At 43.1% G+C, this 18,563-nt stretch overlaps 1 protein-coding gene across 5 annotated transcripts in view; it reads left to right on the forward strand.

Annotated features, from left to right (window-relative positions):
• dmd (dystrophin) overlaps positions 1-18,563 on the forward strand; it is a 225,923-nt gene that overhangs the window by 40,287 nt on the left and 167,073 nt on the right. For all 5 annotated transcript variants that reach the window (XM_076723927.1, XM_076723928.1, XM_076723931.1 and 2 more), the window contains exons 2-3: positions 1,809-1,870; positions 17,910-18,002. The gene's annotated coding sequence lies outside the window, so the exon portion shown is untranslated. The remainder of the gene's footprint in view (positions 1-1,808; positions 1,871-17,909; positions 18,003-18,563) is intronic.

An 18,563-nucleotide genomic window follows, 5' to 3' on the forward strand; every position in this document is an offset into this window, starting at 1 on the left:
GTAATGGGAAGTGACCCCATTTCCAGTCAAATGAGAGAGGCGGGGGAGAGGTGTGTTATTATAAGTCATCATGTCGTCATTTCCATTGTAATGCATGTCACAGGTCACAGTACACCGCTCTGCTGCAGAGAAAAACAGCCTGTACGGTGGAGGATAACGTCCCCTGCCATACGCCCATGTAGTCTAATATCACGCGGTGAAAATACTCGGGTATAAGTAAAAAGTCCTGCATTGAAAATGTTAACTAACATTATGTAAGCACTGTCAGGAAAATGTACTCATCTCATGATTACTTCCATTCTGGATTCATTTGCTTATTATTTTCTTGTTGTAAAATGTCAAAAATAGTCAGAAATGCCATCACAATTAATCAGTTTCACCTTTACTTAATGTTTGTTGTGTCCAACCAATGGTCCAGAACCTCAGAATTACTAGAAATTAATTAAAATTGATAGAATAATTAAAAGGAAAAGCAGCAAATCTTCACATTTGTGACAGTGGAACCATGAAGGGCTGTTTTCCTTTGTTGCTGAGAAAGCTGACATTACAGACGGACTGTGCTTGTATTTCCACAAAATCCCGCTCTCAGACGGAGGGAAGAGTTTCGGCATTGATGGCAGAGTCAGAGTTTTCAGCAGTGGTGATGATGGCGATCCTCTGACCTGGTGCCATCATCGGGCCAAAATGTAATACTTGACATTCACATCAGCTTCAGTTGAGCTTTGTGTTAATTAGCAAATGTTAGCACGCTAACGTTGTAGATATGCTAAAAAACAGCATGTACGAGCAGGCTGGTGTTAGCATTTAGCTCAAAGCATTGCTAAGTACAACCTGGCAGAGCTGCTAGCATGGCTGTAGGCTCAGAGTGGTATAATTCCAGTTATTATGTACAAAAGGAATAGTTTTGTGATGGTTTATTCCTTATTTATCATGAAATTCAGTGTTTTAGTGGAGTGTGCATGTTGTATCTGCTCTGTTGTGCTGGAGCAGCTGTGGTCATTTTGCTTATTTAGAGCGTGGAGTCTACGAGTGATCAGCTTTTTCTGCAGTGCAGTAAATACTTCATAGGATGGGTTTCATTCCAAAATGAGACTCGGATACAAAGCAATAACACCTACTCTCACTAAGTGATTGACAGGAGAAGATTAAAACACATGCAGTGGTCGATGAGTCACTTTTCCAGACGGGATCCAGCACATCTGCTCAATGCAAAGCGCCGACGTCTCCTTCGCTCGACAGCTGAATCTGGGTTTTGCTGATGAGCAGCAGATACCGAGCAGCACCACAATGACTCTGATCGCGGTAATAATTTTTAAGTAGTAGAGAGGGGGGTCTTTCCAGGAGGGCAACAAGTGGAAGCCGTGCTGACTCACTCCAGTCTGATGCGTGACGGCGGTGGTGATGGCCTGGAAGTGGCACGCTGATTGATATGATGAGGATGCAATTAGCCCTGAGCAAGATTAGAGGAGCCTCTTATCATGCTGAGCACCACTCGCGTTGTGTGTGTGTGTGTGTGTGTGTGCGTGTGTGTGTGTGAGAGAGAGAGAAGCCTGATATCCAAAGAGACACAGTTAAACATGTTTCGATTGTCAACCAGTCAGTCAGAGAGATTGGTATCTGGTATGTAGTGGTACTCATCAAAGTGTGCGTGCGCCCTTTTCATGTTCTTTTTGAACTGCTGCCACACATCTGACATGACCTGAACTCTGAGATTGCCTCATCTGATCACACACACACACACACACACACACACACACAGATATGTACAGATCCTTTTTCCTGACAGTCAGTGTTTTTTCTCCCGGCAGATGAAAGAGAAGACGTTCAGAAGAAGACTTTCACAAAATGGGTAAACTCACAGTTGGCTAAGGTAAGACGGCTTCCTGCTTCCTTCCCATTATTCATGATACCTTCTGTTCCCTGTCTGCACTGCCAGTCTCTCACCGGACTCTGCGCCTCCTCCGCCTGACCACACTCTGTTTCTCTGGAAACATATGAACTTCTGTTTACTGTATGTGCACATGTAAAGAACAGGGATAGATGTAGAGAGCACATAAAACATGTTCACTCAGATGACAAACAAAACCAGCAAACCCTCATTTGTGAGAAGCTGAAACAAGAATTTTAGCTTAAAAAATGCTAAACGGAAAATGATGATGTGACGTGAACACGAACAATGATTCCCGTGCATGAAATTAAATGATTCATCGCAGATTTGCTGGGACTGAAGGCCGATTTTGGTGCATCTCGAAGGGAAACGGGCGTCAAGTCAAATTCAAAGAACCTTTATTGGAAGTTACATTGTTGCCAAAACTACATTAAATATTAGAAAATTCCAGTTTACACAATCATGTTTTTGTCCACATGTTGTCATTTGGTTGCTGTTTTTAGCTTCTTTGTGGGTTTCTTACTTATTTATGCTGATGATGTTTAATATTTTCAAGACATTTCTACCTTTCTCCAGTTTTCAGCAAATGACACAAAATATGTCGGAGTTCGCTGTGTCGGTGTCATGTTTCACATTTTTGCATCACCCAGGCTTGAAAAGTCACTCGTTAGGTCGTACTTCTATCCAGTTCATCATCGCCCCCTGCTGGCACTGCGCCTTCATAGACGTGTGCACGGTCGAGGCAAAACCCGACACTGACGTGGGATCTAGTGGATGAGCAGGTCTGTTAAATGCTTTGGGGTGAGACGGGGCTGAGGAGGTTCCACATGCTCGCTCCTTAGAAACGCTCTTTATCTCTAATTTCAGTGGAAAACAAAGAGGCGGAGGTGAAGAAGGTGGAGATCTGGTTTGGGGTGTGATCCTCTACAGCTCTCTGTGTCTTCATTCTCCTTCATGTCTCCCTCTGGATGAACCCCTCCTGTGTCTTATTGTCATTTATTTCTTAGTATTTTGACAAGAAAACAAACAGGAAGAAAGCTTTTTTTTTTTTTTGACGCTTGCAGCGTTTTCCACCTCCTTTCATCTCCGGCTGTTTTCTCTTCGCCTCTCAGAGTCACGGACGATTTTGGAGGCGTTTTCTTTTACGGCTGCGATTCATACAAACGCGCACAAACCCACCACAGTTATTCCCGCCACATCCAATCTCTGCGGAGATGTGGTTTGGTAAATTTCGGATTAAGAGAAACCCGGAGGCTGGAGAGTGCGGTGCATTTTCCAGGTTTCTCGTGATGCTGTATTTCCCTAAAATGCACTTTGTCATCTCTCTTTTTAGCTGCTGGATTGTTGTCTGGTGTACTTTGTCGTCCCTTAACTCAGTTAGTGCCCCCCCCCACCCCCCCACCCCCCCCATGGGGACTGAATCACTTGTTTGGAGTTTAATTCTAATTACATTTCTGTGTTTATGCGCGTGTGTGTGTGTTTGTTTGCGGTGTGTCCGTGTGTGTTTCCTGCGTGCCAGCACATCACTTCTTTTCCCATTTTCAAAGTTGATTACAAGGGTGCTAGAGGTGTGCCGTTGCCATGGCGACGGAGACTTAGGTGAGTGTGTGTGTGCATACAGTATGTGTGCATGTTGGTGCTCGTTTGTGTGTGTGTGTGTGTGTGTGTGTGTGTGTGTGTGGGTGAGTAACGCTATTGAAACAGAGTCTGATTAAAGCCAGAAGACGGACAGACAGGCTGGTGGGATGTTCTCCTCTCCTCTCTCCTCGTCTCTTCCCTTTCCTTTTCCTTTCCTTTTCCTTTCGTTTCCTTTTCCTTTTCCTTTCCTGTCCCCTCCAGCCGTCTCCTCTCCTTTCTTCTCTTCCCTTTCCTTTTCCTTTCCTTTCCTTTCCACCTCTACCCCTCCTTCCCTTCTCTTTCCTCCTTTCCTTTCCTTTTCCTGTCCTCCCTCTTCTCTCATCCCTTCTTCCCTTTTTCTCGTCTTTCCTTCCCCTCTTCTCATCTTTTCTTCCATCCTCTCATCTCCCCATTCTCTCATCCCTTTTATTCCATTTCCTTCCCTTTTCCCTTTCTTTCAGTTATTTTCCTGTCCCTCTCTCCCTCTTTCCCATCTTATGTCCTCCTTTTCTTTTTCTCCTCTCCCATCCTCCATTCCTGTCATCTCCTCCATTTCTTCCCCTTCCTCCTCTCATCATCTCTCTCTCACCTCTGTTACTCCCCTTTTGTCTCACCTCCTTCTGTCTACCGTCCCCTTGTCTCCTCGCTTCCTGTCCCTTTACCCCCTTCCTACCCTCTCCTTCCTTCCTCTCCATCCAGCCTGCGTGATACCCTCTAACCATGACAAAGAGAGGAGCGAAGGAGGGAGAACATTTGGAGGGGGAGGTGGGAGACGAGGAGATAGGTAGAAAGAGGGGGATAGATATCGGCTGGAGAGGAAGAGATCCCCTCATCCATCCAAACTCACCGAAGCATAATGACTACCCCATCCTAGATAGATGAGTCTCTCCCAAACGTGTGCGCACATGCACACACACTCACACACACACACACACACACACACACACACACACACAGTACACACACATATACACAAGCCTCAGGAGAGTAAGAGGTAGAGAGACAGCAGATGGGAGAACGTAAGATTATAGGAGGGGAGAAAATGAAAGGAGAGACGGAAGGAGACAAGGATGCAAAGGATGAAGGAAGGAAGCAACGGAGAATGAGTGAAAGCAAAACAAAAGTTCATGCGAGGACAGGCGGGGAGAGCGAACGGCAGCGTTACGGCAGGAGATGGACGGTTTGGTAACGGCAGCCGAGACAAATATGGAGAAAAAAGGCGGATAGATGCCTGGCAGTGAGGCAGCGTTGTCTGATTTTAGTGTGATTTGCTACTCAGCAAACCATAAAAAGAGGCACTTCAGGAATATATGAGAATCTGTCACCAGGGCAGGAAACTGAGCTCTTTCTTCTTGTTTACCAACCACAGCTGGTACTTCAAGAGCATCAGCAGCTGATTCCATCCCAGCGTGGCACGTACGGCAATATGTCGCCTGCATTGAACGGACAGACCAAACATTGAGTTCACAGTGGACACCGTAGGGGAGGCCAAAACTCCTGAGCTTACTTATGTATTTATTACTGTACAGTGGACATGTTTTTAACACTCTCTGAGATATTTCTGATTTCCCTTTGTGGTTTTTGTCGTACGATGGAGCACCTGATCCAGTTCCCCCTCGGGAATCAATAAAGCATTCTAATCCTGATGACGCAGGATGTTCTTAAAAGTGGCGTGCTATTTATAAGTCATCCCGTGAGATCATGTTTAATGGCGATCTGTCACTCCCGACAAAGTTTTTGAGGGTAAAGATGTTTTTTATACTCTTCTTCCATCTACTGGAGCCCATTATAACGTCAGGCGACCTTGTGAGTGTCATTTCCTTTATTCGGGCCTTTTTCTGCACAGACTGTTTTTCTTCTCTGCTTTGGCAGCGGCAGCGGTCTCGCTTTACTTTTAGCCGTTAATAGATGTATCAATTATTCATAATAGTTTTGTTGATGTGATAAATAACACCAAAATGTCATTCTGAAAACTAAATGGATCATCTCTCCGGTTAAATTCTCACGCTCGACTGCTGAACAAGGTCCCTCCGTTCATTATCCAGAGATATTTTCCTCCTTTCTGTTGCTTCTTCTTCGACTCAGGTTTCAAGATTATACCGAATTTTTCACCTGAATATCAATTTCTGCTGCCCCAATTTAATTTCTCTGTGGGCTTCAGGACTCATGACAGAAGTGATTATATAACATGTGATTGGCTGTTATCAAGGACTTCGCCTCTTTCACATGCTCATTGCTGCATTGATAAACCCACAGATAACCAGCTTCATGATTATCCCGAATCACTCTCGTCAGGCTCGGTGAAGCCACAAAGTCCAACCTGATTTGCAGTACAGGCCCTTGGTGGAAATTTGTATTCCAGCCTTTTTAGATGTTATATTTTGTCTTGTGATTAATTTTGGCGCAAAGATTTTAGAGGACGGAGTTTAATTGATTGGTTGATAATTATTTAGGTGCTTTTCTTCCCCTCAGGAAGCTCAGAATGGACAAATGAATCCAGAAATGGAGGAAAATATATGAGAAAAAAGAGGGGAGGGCGGCATTCGTCCGGCGCCTGGTGTTAATTTCACACCCTGGCTGTCACTGTTTGCTCAGGTCCTCAAAAACAGCAGAATAACTCTGATAGGAAGAGAGGGGACAGGAGAGGACAATGAGGCGGAGGAACCAAACAGAGAAGGAGAGCTGAGGTGAGATGAGAGGATTAGAAACACAACTTTCAGAGCTGAGGAGAGCACAATTTCCTTGTTTGAGTGGTCTTGGATGCCTCATTATGCTGATGATACAAACGTAATTTTGTCAAATAATTCTCCCCATTCCTACATCACAGCACTGCGGTGTCTGCGTTAGATTTCAGCCTTTTAAGAAACGAAAAACGGAACGACTACAGAGTGTTTGGTGACTTTAAACCGCAGTAGATTGAGAGAAGTTAGCTTAGCAAGCGCTGTGAATATAGAAAGTAAATTCAGATACAAACCCATAGAGGCGTTTTACAGCAGCTCTTCACCAGACACAGCCAGAGAGGTTCAATCCGGTCAGGGAACTAAAATATTAAACTTGAAGTCAACCTTTGGAGAGCTACTGTCCCCCCCTTTCTGTAGTTAGACGTGCAGATTGACACCACTCTCACGTCTGTACGGTAAACATGAAGCCAGAGCTAACAGCCGGTTATCTTATCGTAGCATAAAGACTGGAATCAGCTAGCCTGGCTGTCCAAAGATAACAAAATCCTCCTTTAAAGCTCACTAAATAACACCTTATATCTGATCTGTAGTATGAAAATGAAGGAACCGATCGTGTCTGGACAAGAGGAGAGAAATGAAGGTTTATTTGGTGATTCAGTGTAATTCTGTTGTTTATCAGCGTGTTTTAAATCACTATGCTGAAGACGAGAGCTTTGCACAGCATTTAGTGTGATGCAATCACACACAGTGAGTTTCTCTCTGCTCGACTTCCAGTGTCCCTGACTGCAGAGGGATTTCTTCTGGGATTTCTAACCAGGTCTGCATTAAGATGTGAAAATTAAGAGCTGTCACACGTTACAACAGCTGAGCGATCCTTTTCCAAGTCCAGACTAATCTCGACCTGCTTGCGGAGCGGCGTGACAGGCTGGGCTGCTTGTTCGGTCTGCTTAGAGGTTCATAACTTGCGAGGTGCTGTAGATTTAAAGGTCATTGTTTGCCAAGCTCAGTGTATGAAGTTTTAAAAGGTGAGTGTGCCTTTTCGAGGGGATTTGGGGTGTCTGATTGGCAGCTCTGCCAACCGATTAGAAATCATTTTAAAGCTGGTTTACTGCCAGCTGTGTTTTTGATAGACTTTTGGCAAACTGCTGTGAAAAATGGCATTACTGCACAATGTGTTTCTGCTGTTCTGTCAGTGACGCTCGAGTATCTTCAATTTATAGAAACCGCACAAACAATAGCGAGGTGTATTAAGCTGATGGCTTGATTTTGTCACTGGGAGACTCTTTTGTTGTTGTGGAGCCTGGCTGATTCAGTCCTACACATTGTTGTCAAAAGAGTTTGCCCGCGCGCTTATTTGCATTTATCGCAGGGTGAGCCGGCCCTTTCAGAGACCTTAAAGCCCTGAAAACTTATTTTCTCCATCGGCCTCTGACTCTGGGTGATGGTGTCCCACATGAGCACAGACATTTCAGCTCAAGTTCAAAACAATTTAGGTTATTTCACATGAGTGATTTTCTGTAATTTCCTGTCTGCTCTTCTCACTGGTTCGAGGTGGGCGGGGCACCGTTGGGAAAAGGTCACCAATCAAAGATAACTAACGTTTGGATCAAAATCTATTGGCAGTTGGTAGATCGTGTCTTTATGCTGTCATTCACATCTGATCAAACTCCACCCCCACCATCCTGATGACGCTGAATAACTTTGTCATGAATATTTAATTTTACTGAAGATGTGGAAGTTGTCAGGGTCCGTATAGAAAATATATAAGACATTCAGTACATTACAGAAACAGGTAGATGCAGTGTAGGAGAGCTGTTGTGTTGTGTGTTCAAACAGGATCAGTTCTGAGCCAAGTTTCCATTCAAACGTGACATAAAGTTGAAACAAAGATCCAGAAAATTGGCAAAAGGAGAAATGAGTTAATGTGTTTTTCCATCTCTGCTGTTTATGAAAACGTTAGTGGAGCAAATTCATCAGCTGGTGCCATTAAACCATCACAGAAGAAGAGTGCGTGACAGATTGCTCCGCACGGATCTGATGTTTTCGTCTCCTCGGTGGATGTTTAAGTCCCTTTTCCCTTTCCTTTGCACTTTGTTCTGTTTTCTTAGCCAAGCGTAAAAACCTCAACCTTCATACAAGTTCAAACAATTTTAGATGCTGATTCGTTCAATTCAAAGTATGACGCAACTTCAGTATTCCAGTGCGCAAAAACTACACCAAAAAAACTCTCAATTTGAATCTGGCAGCCCTAAACTCAGTACCTTGAACGCAGCCTGAAAGTAGAACACAATGGACATTTTCCACCTCTGTAACATTTCAGAGTATCACACAAGTCTGAGAGAAGAACACGCAGGGAAACAGTGGAAAAGACGTTGCTGTCTTCATGTGAAGCAAGCCGCTCAATGAAAATATGTCCAAACAAAAGGCTCCTGAAGCTGCAGCCACACACATCCAGAGCGATCCAGGGGATGGTGCACTGGAGGGTTTGATTACCGTCAAGGGGAAGTGCAGTCCAAAGTACGTATGAGCCACCAGGGTGAAATTAAACGACACTAACATTAGAGTCTTTTATCTTATCTGACCAGCGTTCACTGTGTGGAGGAGAGCACATCCCACCTGCTTACATTATGATCACACAGCATATCAAACACATGCTAAGATGTCAGTCAGAATCATATCTTAGCGTCACCTTTGAATAAATGCACAGCCTTCAGGCGAGCCGTTCTGCTGGTCAGCTTACCTGTGTTGAAGAATGCAGAGCCTTAATCTCGTCCGTGTCTCTGCAGTCCACATCATCATTTGCTCTGGTGATCCATGTCAGCACTGATACAGGCTACAAGTGTTACCTCAGAAGTGGTAAACGGGAACTTGTAGCGCCTTTAAATCTAAATGCTAATTGAAGTTGTACTGCGTGTTTTGAGTTTTTTGAGTGTAAGCGAATGTGGCAGACCATCCCGAGGTCACATACCTCCTGCGAAGGAAAAACAGGAGAAAGGCTGCAGGCCCTGGTTCAGCTGCGACCCAGAAACAGTGTGCAGATGGGTTTGCCTCTATTTTAACTCCCTCTTTATCTTTATCCTTGCTACTGGCAAAGCTCAAAGAATGACAATGTTGATCTGTTTCTTCTGTCAGTCCGCCACTTTGGTACTGACTGAAATATCTCCCTGAATATTGAATTACCTTTACATTTAGTTAAGACATTCATGTAAAGTCAGTGATCCTCTAACATTTCATCTAGCGCTATCAGCACGTCCAGTACTTCCCATCAGCCTCAGCTGTACTGTTGCTAGTTAGCCAGTGTTACCATGCTAGCACACTGAGCTAACATGAACATGATAAACATTGTACCTGCTGACCATCAGCATGTTAGCTTTGTCATCATCAGCACAGTCAGTGTCAATAAAGTAATAAGTGACAGCTTGTTAAAATCACTGTACGATAGATTAATACCTGAAAATGAATAAGCGTTCATCAAGTGATAAGAGATGATTGTGAATTAAATGAATTCTGCTGTCCATACGTCAAAAACACTTTTGTCATCACAAAGTCGTCTTTCTGTTGTTGCCTGTCAATGATGACAACTTGCAGCCTGAGCTGTAAATGTTTCCCTCAGGACTCGGATAAAGCGTCACTGACAGCAACTTTCAATGCTGTTGTTTCTCACTAATTATCGTCCTTTCAGTGAAGGGCCCCAAAAAGAATTTGTGGGAATAGCTGCGACAGAAAGACAAGCGACCGGGCTGAAAATGTTCGGATGACGCATCACTTTTATGTTTGTCTCTCTGAGTAAGTGGGATTCTGCACAGAAAGTCACATGTTGAGAGGGACTTTTAGGAAACATTAGCTGCCCGGTGACGTTGCTCTGCATACTGTACAGCACTGATATGCACTGGCTCACTGACATTTTACCAGTTTGATTCAGATTTCTTCTCCTGTTCTCCTTTCCCAGCATGCATTTGTAAGTAAGCAAAGTCTAAACATAATGTACCCTCCAGCAACACTGTCTCATGGTGATTTAGCATACCAATCCTACATTAGAGCTTTTCTTGCTTTTGTGCAGGGACAATATATATGATAATGTTAATATATTCTTATTGTTCATTTCACCTTGAGGTGTTTGTGTTGGACGCTCGAGCACGGGCTTTTTTCTCTCCTTTGGAAGCATGTTTTTTTTTTCTCCTGACACAAATCAGTTATCTCCTCTTTACTTTCACCAACAACAACCTTCTGTTTGTTTTAATTGGCTCAAGAAATGAACAGAATACAACCACCTCAAGGTGAGATTTCAAGGTTTTTTTTTATAGGAGATGACATGTTCTTTTTAGCTGTGAAACAAAAGCTCGAAATCTGCGTGAAATCTTGCAATTTAGCCATGAGTCACCTAATCTGGAAAATATGTATTTGGAGGCAATGAGAGCGTCTGAATGTCTTGAAGTCTAATCTAAAGGACGCACACTAGACACCGTGTTGAATGCTGCTGCTTACACTCGTGTAAAATCTGTCTGGAAATGACAATTAGCAATATCCTTGACTGGAAAATCACTGTGTATATGCGTGTTTTTCTCTCTGTGTGTGTGAGCCTGTCTGCATTTGTAATTCCTGTGCACTTGTAGCTCACAGAGAGAGACTGAAATGCTCAGAGATATGAATTAAATAGTTAGATTTCACAGCTTCCTGCCTGTGAAATTGCTGATAGCGTTCTGCGGTGCAGCTCACCTCCAGATCATCTCCGTTTACATCTTGTCAGGATAAACGTTAAAGCCATCTTATGTGTTTTCTTTGTTTTTTTATGGTTGGAAAGCTGCTCTGTACAGATGCATTCTGTAGTATTAGACAAACAGCTGCCCACTCTCCCATTCGCCTGCTTGTTCATACGTCCCCAGTGTAGATGAAAGCTGGAGTACAATTGAAGTTAACTGAAATTCATTTTTCCAAACTTTTTGTTGGAGGAAAACGTGCTTGTTTCCACTCTCAGCCTGCATATATATTGCTGTATTAACCTGCTAGACGATTCTTTATACCAGAGAGCTGCAGATGGTTTGGTTCACTCCAGCAATAAAAAGTCCCACTATGTGCACTGGAGGTTTCAAGCTGCATACTGGATCGTGATTGGCTCCGAACTAGCTGTGAGGTCGTAAATCCTGCAGGTGCGTCCAGGTGTTAAAGTGAGATTTAAGGGTAAGATTTCCGGGAAACTTTGCCCCCCCAACGGATGAACTCTGGCACCCCACAAAGGTCATGCTAATCACGTCCGATGGGATGGCGGCCCGTGCTCTGTACACAAGTATCCATCAAGTATGATGCCCAATAGAATACACATGGCACCTTAATTATAATTTGCCTCCGAGACCAACCAGCTCCTCCATTCTGGAGTCTGCCTGGCTTTGGGTTGGCGATTGCTTCAATTAGCTTGTGACAATTTAATTAAATGTTGTTTTAATTACATTAAATACGAGTCCTGAGGCTTTTGGGACCAATTGACTGGATGAAAACTTGTGCTAAGGTACACATATTCACCATTAACTAGTTGCTTATTAGGATGCATATTCTTACCATATTATTATAAAGCACCTAATTCTGCATGACCATATTCTACAACTAGGCTAAGAGCTTTCCCCTAATAATCTCCTAATAACTGCTTATTGATAGTAAGTAAGAAGTACATGAATTATGCTCTTAATAACCAAACCCAAACCCTTAATAAGCCAGAGCCCCTGAATCAGGCAGTAGTAAATGCTTTATAGTGACTGATAGCCAAAATGCTGCTAATATGCATGCTAATAGAAAGTGTTAGCAAACTCTGCATCGTCCATAATGCTGCTGTTCTTTTCTGTGATGCTAACACAGTGTGTGTGTTCAGTCAGACAACTGCTGTTTTCTGTCCCTAACAAAGAGGCGCAGTGACTCACAGCATTAATCCATTCATCTGCCAGTGTCTCCTCCCAGCAAAAACAAGACGTTACCATTAAATCTGTCACGTCTGCTGTTATCTCAGTGAAATCCAGACACTTCCAGGGTGAAGATACGTGGTCGGTAGGCGGGTTGAAAGAGATGCAATTTGCACAGAGCGGTCCTTTCAGCTGGCTGTTTACCAAATCTCTAAAATGCGAGGTTGTCTTCCTTTTAACTTTCTGCTGTCCTCAGAACAGATTGTGCGACTTACTGTGTGCCATCTTTTGTGGCATCTTTCCTCTTTGTGATTCAGAGTTAAGTCACCCAAGAGGACCCGTTAGAAAATTCAATTACAGAAGCTGACATCTTAAAACATGCCTGCGTCTGATTTGTTTTCACAGCTGATGGTGAGCTTGTGTCTGACATGGGGGACGGAGGGCAAAGTGTTTCAGCAGGTTTTGCCTTTCAGTGTCCTTATTTAGTGGTTGTTTAAACAGTGGGGATGAAAAGGAATGCGAATACATTAAAACAAACAGACATCACGGACATTTTGGCCAGATTCAGACCTTTTCTTTCCCCGTCAGAATAATCCTGTTTGTTGTTTTCTGTGCAGTGCGAACAGGCCCTGCTGGTGACCAAAGCAGCATGACTTCCCAGGATGTGATGTCTCACCTCTGTGTGATTTATGTCAGTCAGCTAAGACACTCTTTCATGGTTACACGCTCGGCCCCATGCTGCTCCCTTTCTGGACAGATGCTTTTGGTGCAATGTCACAATATCAGCTCTTAGAACCAGAGCACTGCGATGTCCTGTTATATACACCCAAAATCATGAGCAATATTTAGGTTTTCACACTTTTCTGTTTCTTCTATTTGTTCCCGCCTGGTCCTTTAACAGTTACACAGCTCATGAACGTGATGATCGAACACAGATCCCGCTTTATTATTGGTTCAAATATGACGATGGATGTCAACAGAACAGTTAAACACAGAAAATGAAGCAGTTTAGATGATTTCTACCAGCTTCCAGTTTAGCTCTGAACACACATATTGTGAAATAAACACCTACAGATGGTCTCTTATTGTTCCATGGCTTCCGAACAGGCTGTCCAACACAGAGCCAGTGCATCCCAAAACACACTCAGTGCATCCCACACATTTTTAAACACCGTTTTTACGAGGTCTCATCATTATTATTAAGAACTTTTTTTTCTAATTCCCTGCTGTCTTATGGGATGATAAACAGAATCTCTTCAGGCTGTAGGAAGAGATTCCTACAGCCTGAAGGGGCTTTCGTGGTTTGGCCTCTAGTTACAGGTGGCTCACTGGTTGAGTTTTTTCAACATGACTTTAGATTTAAAGTTATATCACCCCATTTTTGTTTGGACCGTCCTTTAATTGAGATTTTTTTAAAGAAAAAAACATTTATAGCTAATTGAATTTGTAACCGAGCAATGACATGACCCGACGAAGGTGTGGAAAGAATAACTGTCCTCAGGGTGAAGGACACAGAGTGATTCATCTGTGTGTCTGAAAAGAAGTTTTAGAAAGATTAAATGCTAACATACACACACACACACAAACACACACACACACACACGCACACACACACACACGCACGCACACGCTCGCACATGAGAAATGAGTCAGTGGAGTCAGTTTGGCATTCTGGTCACATGCTGGCGGAGGTGATTGTACTCATGGCCATCACTGTTTGCTGAAAATGAAAAGGAACGTGTGTGTGTGTGTGTGTGTGTGTGTGTGTGTGTGTGTGTGTGTGTGTGTGTGTGTGTGTGTGAGAGAGAGAGAGAGAGAGAGAGAGAGGTTTTGTCCTGATCAGTTCTGCCCTATGCACACTATTGATAGTCAGGAGTAGTGATGGTGTGTGTTTGTGTGTGATGTAAATATGGAGAGATGTAAGTGTTAAAACACTCGAGGCTGAGCTTCAGCAGCAGCCTGTGAGTTCACACTTATTTGTTGACAGATGCAGAGAACAGGCTGCTCATCGTGTTACCCCAAATACTACCGTGTCAGTGTTGTAGTACACCAAGACTGATTAATTTATTTCACATGACTTATTTAATTATTTTGGAACAAGCGAACTCTGAGGTGAGCACAGGGCCAGGCTAGCTGTTTCCCCCTGTTTCCAGTCTTTCTGCTAAGCTAAGCTAACCAAGCCAAGCAAATCATGCTCCTGCCTGAATGAACGCATGAAATAAAGAGCTTCTGTTTGTCAGTTTTAACAGGCTGAAAGGCATAAACCTCTTGAACATCCGATCACCAGTGCTGATGTCGTGTCAGTTTCAGACTTTTACACTTTCTAACTCCTGTAGCTTATTCCTCACACCACCCTGCATTCACTCCTCTCACGCATGCTCACTAATTCCTTTGCTGTCATTCTCTGCGGCTGTCAAATGAGATATCAGCTGTTCTCACCAGCTGATCGCGCCATCCAATAGCACAGCGACACGCCTCACTGTCAGCCAATCATCTCGCTCCTGTCCTTTTAAATCTGACTCTCTGTCTGCCTTAGTTCTTTCATGCTGCTCCTCCTTCACAGATCTTCAGCTTCATCATTTCATCCTCCTCATCAGCTTATCAGTTAGCGGAGTCATCAGCCACCACCACACCAGTGTCTGGACTCCATGGGGGTGATTTATCTTGCTGCTGCTCAGGGCGATGCCCCTCGATTAGAAAATCTCCCCGTAGAGTCTGAGCGCCAGAGACTTTCCGATAAGACTTAATTATCACGTATCATCTGTCATAATAAACAATTATCTTTACTTCATTCACTTGTCTCTCCTGATTGAAATAGTAATAAAACTTTCTCCTCCTGAGGATGCTCCACCAACCACGACTTTTAATCAGTCGTGAGTCACTCCTCCATTTGCATCAAGTGATTTTAATATGCATGCTGCTATTTGAAAGTATAGTTCATCTTAGATCATAGACGATATCTTCGTTTTTCCATTCACACCCTCAGCAGTCGCTCAGCTTTAATTTAGGCTTAATACATTATCATAAGGTGATGTTACCTTGTATATTTTGTGAGCAGCTAACATCCATGAAATGTGCTAAACATTGCTGTATATATATAGACCAAAAAAAGCACAACAATGCTGGTCTTTAGGTCGGTTATCATGTACTAGCCCCCTGTGTCGGAGTGATTGGACTTGACTGATGCTGCTGCCATTGAGTCATTCATTCCAGGTCAAAGGTCAGGGTCCTGTGGTGCAGCTGCCCATCCAGCTCGTCTTATTTAACGGCACTTCAGATGGAAGGACAGCTGAAAGTGCTGTGCTCTGCTCTGTTGAAAGAGCCACGACATCAGAATCAAGAACAACAGAAAACATGTGCTCTCGATCGGCTGTAAAATCAATAAAACACCTGCTCTGGATGGAGCAGGTTTGCCAGCCCGCCTCGGCATGTGTACGCTTTTGATGATTCTTCAGTCATAAGTGCAGACCAGTTTCTGAGGTTCAAGCGGTTCCTCTGAGAGCCGTAATTACAGGAACATCATTTCAGCCCAGAGAGCTCCTGAAGAAGTGTTTTTATTGATGGAGTGTACTGGAAATATGAAGGAGGCCGTCGCTAAATGGACAAGAGAGGGAGGTTTTTAACAGGTGTGAGTGGGAAGAAAAGAGAAAGTGTTTGTGTGGATTCTGACGGAGTAATATTAAAACGTGCATATGCCTCTTTTTTGCCTTTTTGTGCCTTGTTTCCTCTTCTTTTATCTGTGTTCATCTTATCACTTACGCCCACACACTGTCCACAAGACATTCAAGTAATACATCTACTGCCAACACACACATCCACACACTCACAGACAGCCCTGGTGTGGAGAATGACTCAATAGCGGTGAGTCTCAGGACAATGCCGAGAGGCGTAGGTCGAGGGCAGAGAGGGATGGAAAAGAGAAAGATAGGCAGAGAGTGTGCAGACAGAAGCAGACAAGCAAAGGAAAATGTGAGAAAATGAGACCCAGATAGGAAGTTTGTTTCTTCAAAGACTGATAGCTGAGTTTCTTTATTATAGAAAGTGATGTTTATTTTTTCGGTTCTGGGTCATTTCAACCTTTTCTTTCATTCTCTCTGTCTCACTGCTGTTGCTAATGCATTTTAGTTGCAGGAGCGGGGACTTCTACATGGCAGCCGTCGCTGTAATAATGCATGATCGATGCCAGAAAAGAAATGTCTGTCACAGTCAGCAGGACAGTAATGATACAGGACGTTTTCATGATGTCATTTGTACATGATGAGGCTGCTGGAAAATTTGAAAGAAAAGCTCTGCTTTAAGAAGCCTGTCTTTTTTTGATTACTTATCGTCTGTGTCCTTGCCCCTTCCCTGTCTTCACCAATTCCTCTTACTCTTTTTCATAATTACGTACTTCAGTCGGCTTTTCTCCATTTTCAAATAATATCATTGTGCCGCTCACCATGCTAAATCAAGTGTTGCTGAAAAATTAGTCCAGATTAGCTGATGTTAAATCTGTTATGACACATCTAATAAACCATGTGCATGTGAAGGTCATTTGCAATATCAAAGTTAAATTGAAGTAATTGATCAGCTTCATGTTAAGAGCTGCAGCCCTGTGGAGGCTACTGAGGTGAAAATATATGAGAAATAATGGGAAATAGGAGTTTTGCACTAAAGAGAAAATGATGAAGAACAGTCTGTGTCTTCAGTAACATTTCTCTAAATTGGGTGTTTTGGGCCATGGTGCCAAATTGGAGGATTTGGGCAGCTTTGTATGTAGTTGTGTTGGTAAAAATGGTGATTATAATCTCGCCAAGCCCTAAAATATCAGTCAATCTTTCCAGCCCTAATGAATCAGTCTTCATTTATAGGGATGCACCTTCTCAGTACCTAAATGCTTTGGATACTGTATATCAGGGAGCGCTGATGTGTATTACAAACAGTAAGGCTCTCAAACATCACTGTTTGTACACTCAGGTCAGCTGGTCCTCTCTAACCTCCCATAGACCAAGGCACCGGCACACACTTACCTATTTAATGAAGTTAACAGTTCTCAAACTAGGTATCAACTAGGAACCTGTGGGCCCTTTCCTCTGGCTGCTGATGTTTTGGGGTATTTTAGAATCTACTTATTGTCAAGTAATTGTTTTAGTTGGCCTTATTTCTGTTTGTGTATGTTGGGAAATAACTGCATGACATGTGCTTGAACTGGTAATACTCGCTTTTTTTTTTTTAGTTCGACTGAAATTTCAATTTGGGTGATTTTTTTCGCTGCAGCGCCTTGTTATTTGTGGCTGTAAAAAGGAATAATAGTGCATTTATTTTTTATGTGCTGAAGCAGTTGAAGCGCATCAATTCCTGTTCCAATTGCTGTGAAGGTCCAGAAAAGACACTCACTGTTTTCAGCCTGCAGCATTTTCCATGTGAAGTAACTGGCTGGCTTGTAATCCCAGACTTATCAGCACTGATAAAGAGCAACCTCTTGGGTGTTAACTGCTATCTTCACATTTAATGCAGGGCTGGTTTGTGATTACTCAAGAGATGTCTCTCTATACTCCCAACAAATCTGATGTGGTTTTGGCCAATGAAGAGGAGAGTCTTCAGTATGGGGATCGAATCTTTGACCTTTACATGGAAAAAGTGAAGTGACCTCGCATCACCTCCTGCAGTTATTGCTTTCAGTCCAGGTTAAGCTGTTTCTAAAACTGGTGGTTCTGCTGTAACAGAATGATCCTATAGACTAAAAGATTGCTGTAATAAACATGTTGAATTTTGGCAATGTTAGGAGTTAATGCACATCATATTTCATTTTAATGTGTTCACTTAAGTTGATAATTGTATATCTGTGTTTTAAAGACAGGGAGACCACCCGTGGAGGATCTGTTCTCAGACCTGTGTGATGGACGACGCCTGCTGGAACTGCTGGAGGGGCTGGCAGGACATGAGCTGGTAGGAATACACACACACACACACACATACACACACACACACACACACACAGACACAGGAACGTACTGTAAACAGAGAAGCAACCCAGACGCTTGACTTACACAAGGTTTAAATCAGTATCGCTCTCTGTCATCAGAGGAGGATAGTGTGAAGAAGAGGATCCAGTGCTGACGGCTGACATCTCAACATTTGCCTTTAGGGGAAACAGAACTACCTTTTGAAAGTACTGTAGTAGTCCAACAGGCTGGGTTAGACTCATAGTTACTACATTTAATCTTTGCTTATTCTGGGGTGCTGTTTTTTGTACATGTATGTATGTAGCTGAACGATTTTTCAACTACATTTACCAGTTAATGGATAAGCTTTTCGCTGAAAGTAATGGATAAGCAGCTAGCTAAAAGTAACAGTTAGCTAATGCATAAGCAGTTAGCGTAAGGTATTGGATAAGCAGCTAGCTAAAAGTAATGGTTACACAGCTAAAAGTAACAGTTAATGAATAAGCAGTTAGCTAAAAGTAATGGATAAGCAGCTAGCTAAAAGTAACCGTTCGTGTATAGGCAG

The sequence above is a fragment of the Chaetodon auriga genome, chromosome 23, assembly GCF_051107435.1.
Source record: "Chaetodon auriga isolate fChaAug3 chromosome 23, fChaAug3.hap1, whole genome shotgun sequence".
Lineage (NCBI taxonomy): Eukaryota > Metazoa > Chordata > Actinopteri > Chaetodontiformes > Chaetodontidae > Chaetodon > Chaetodon auriga.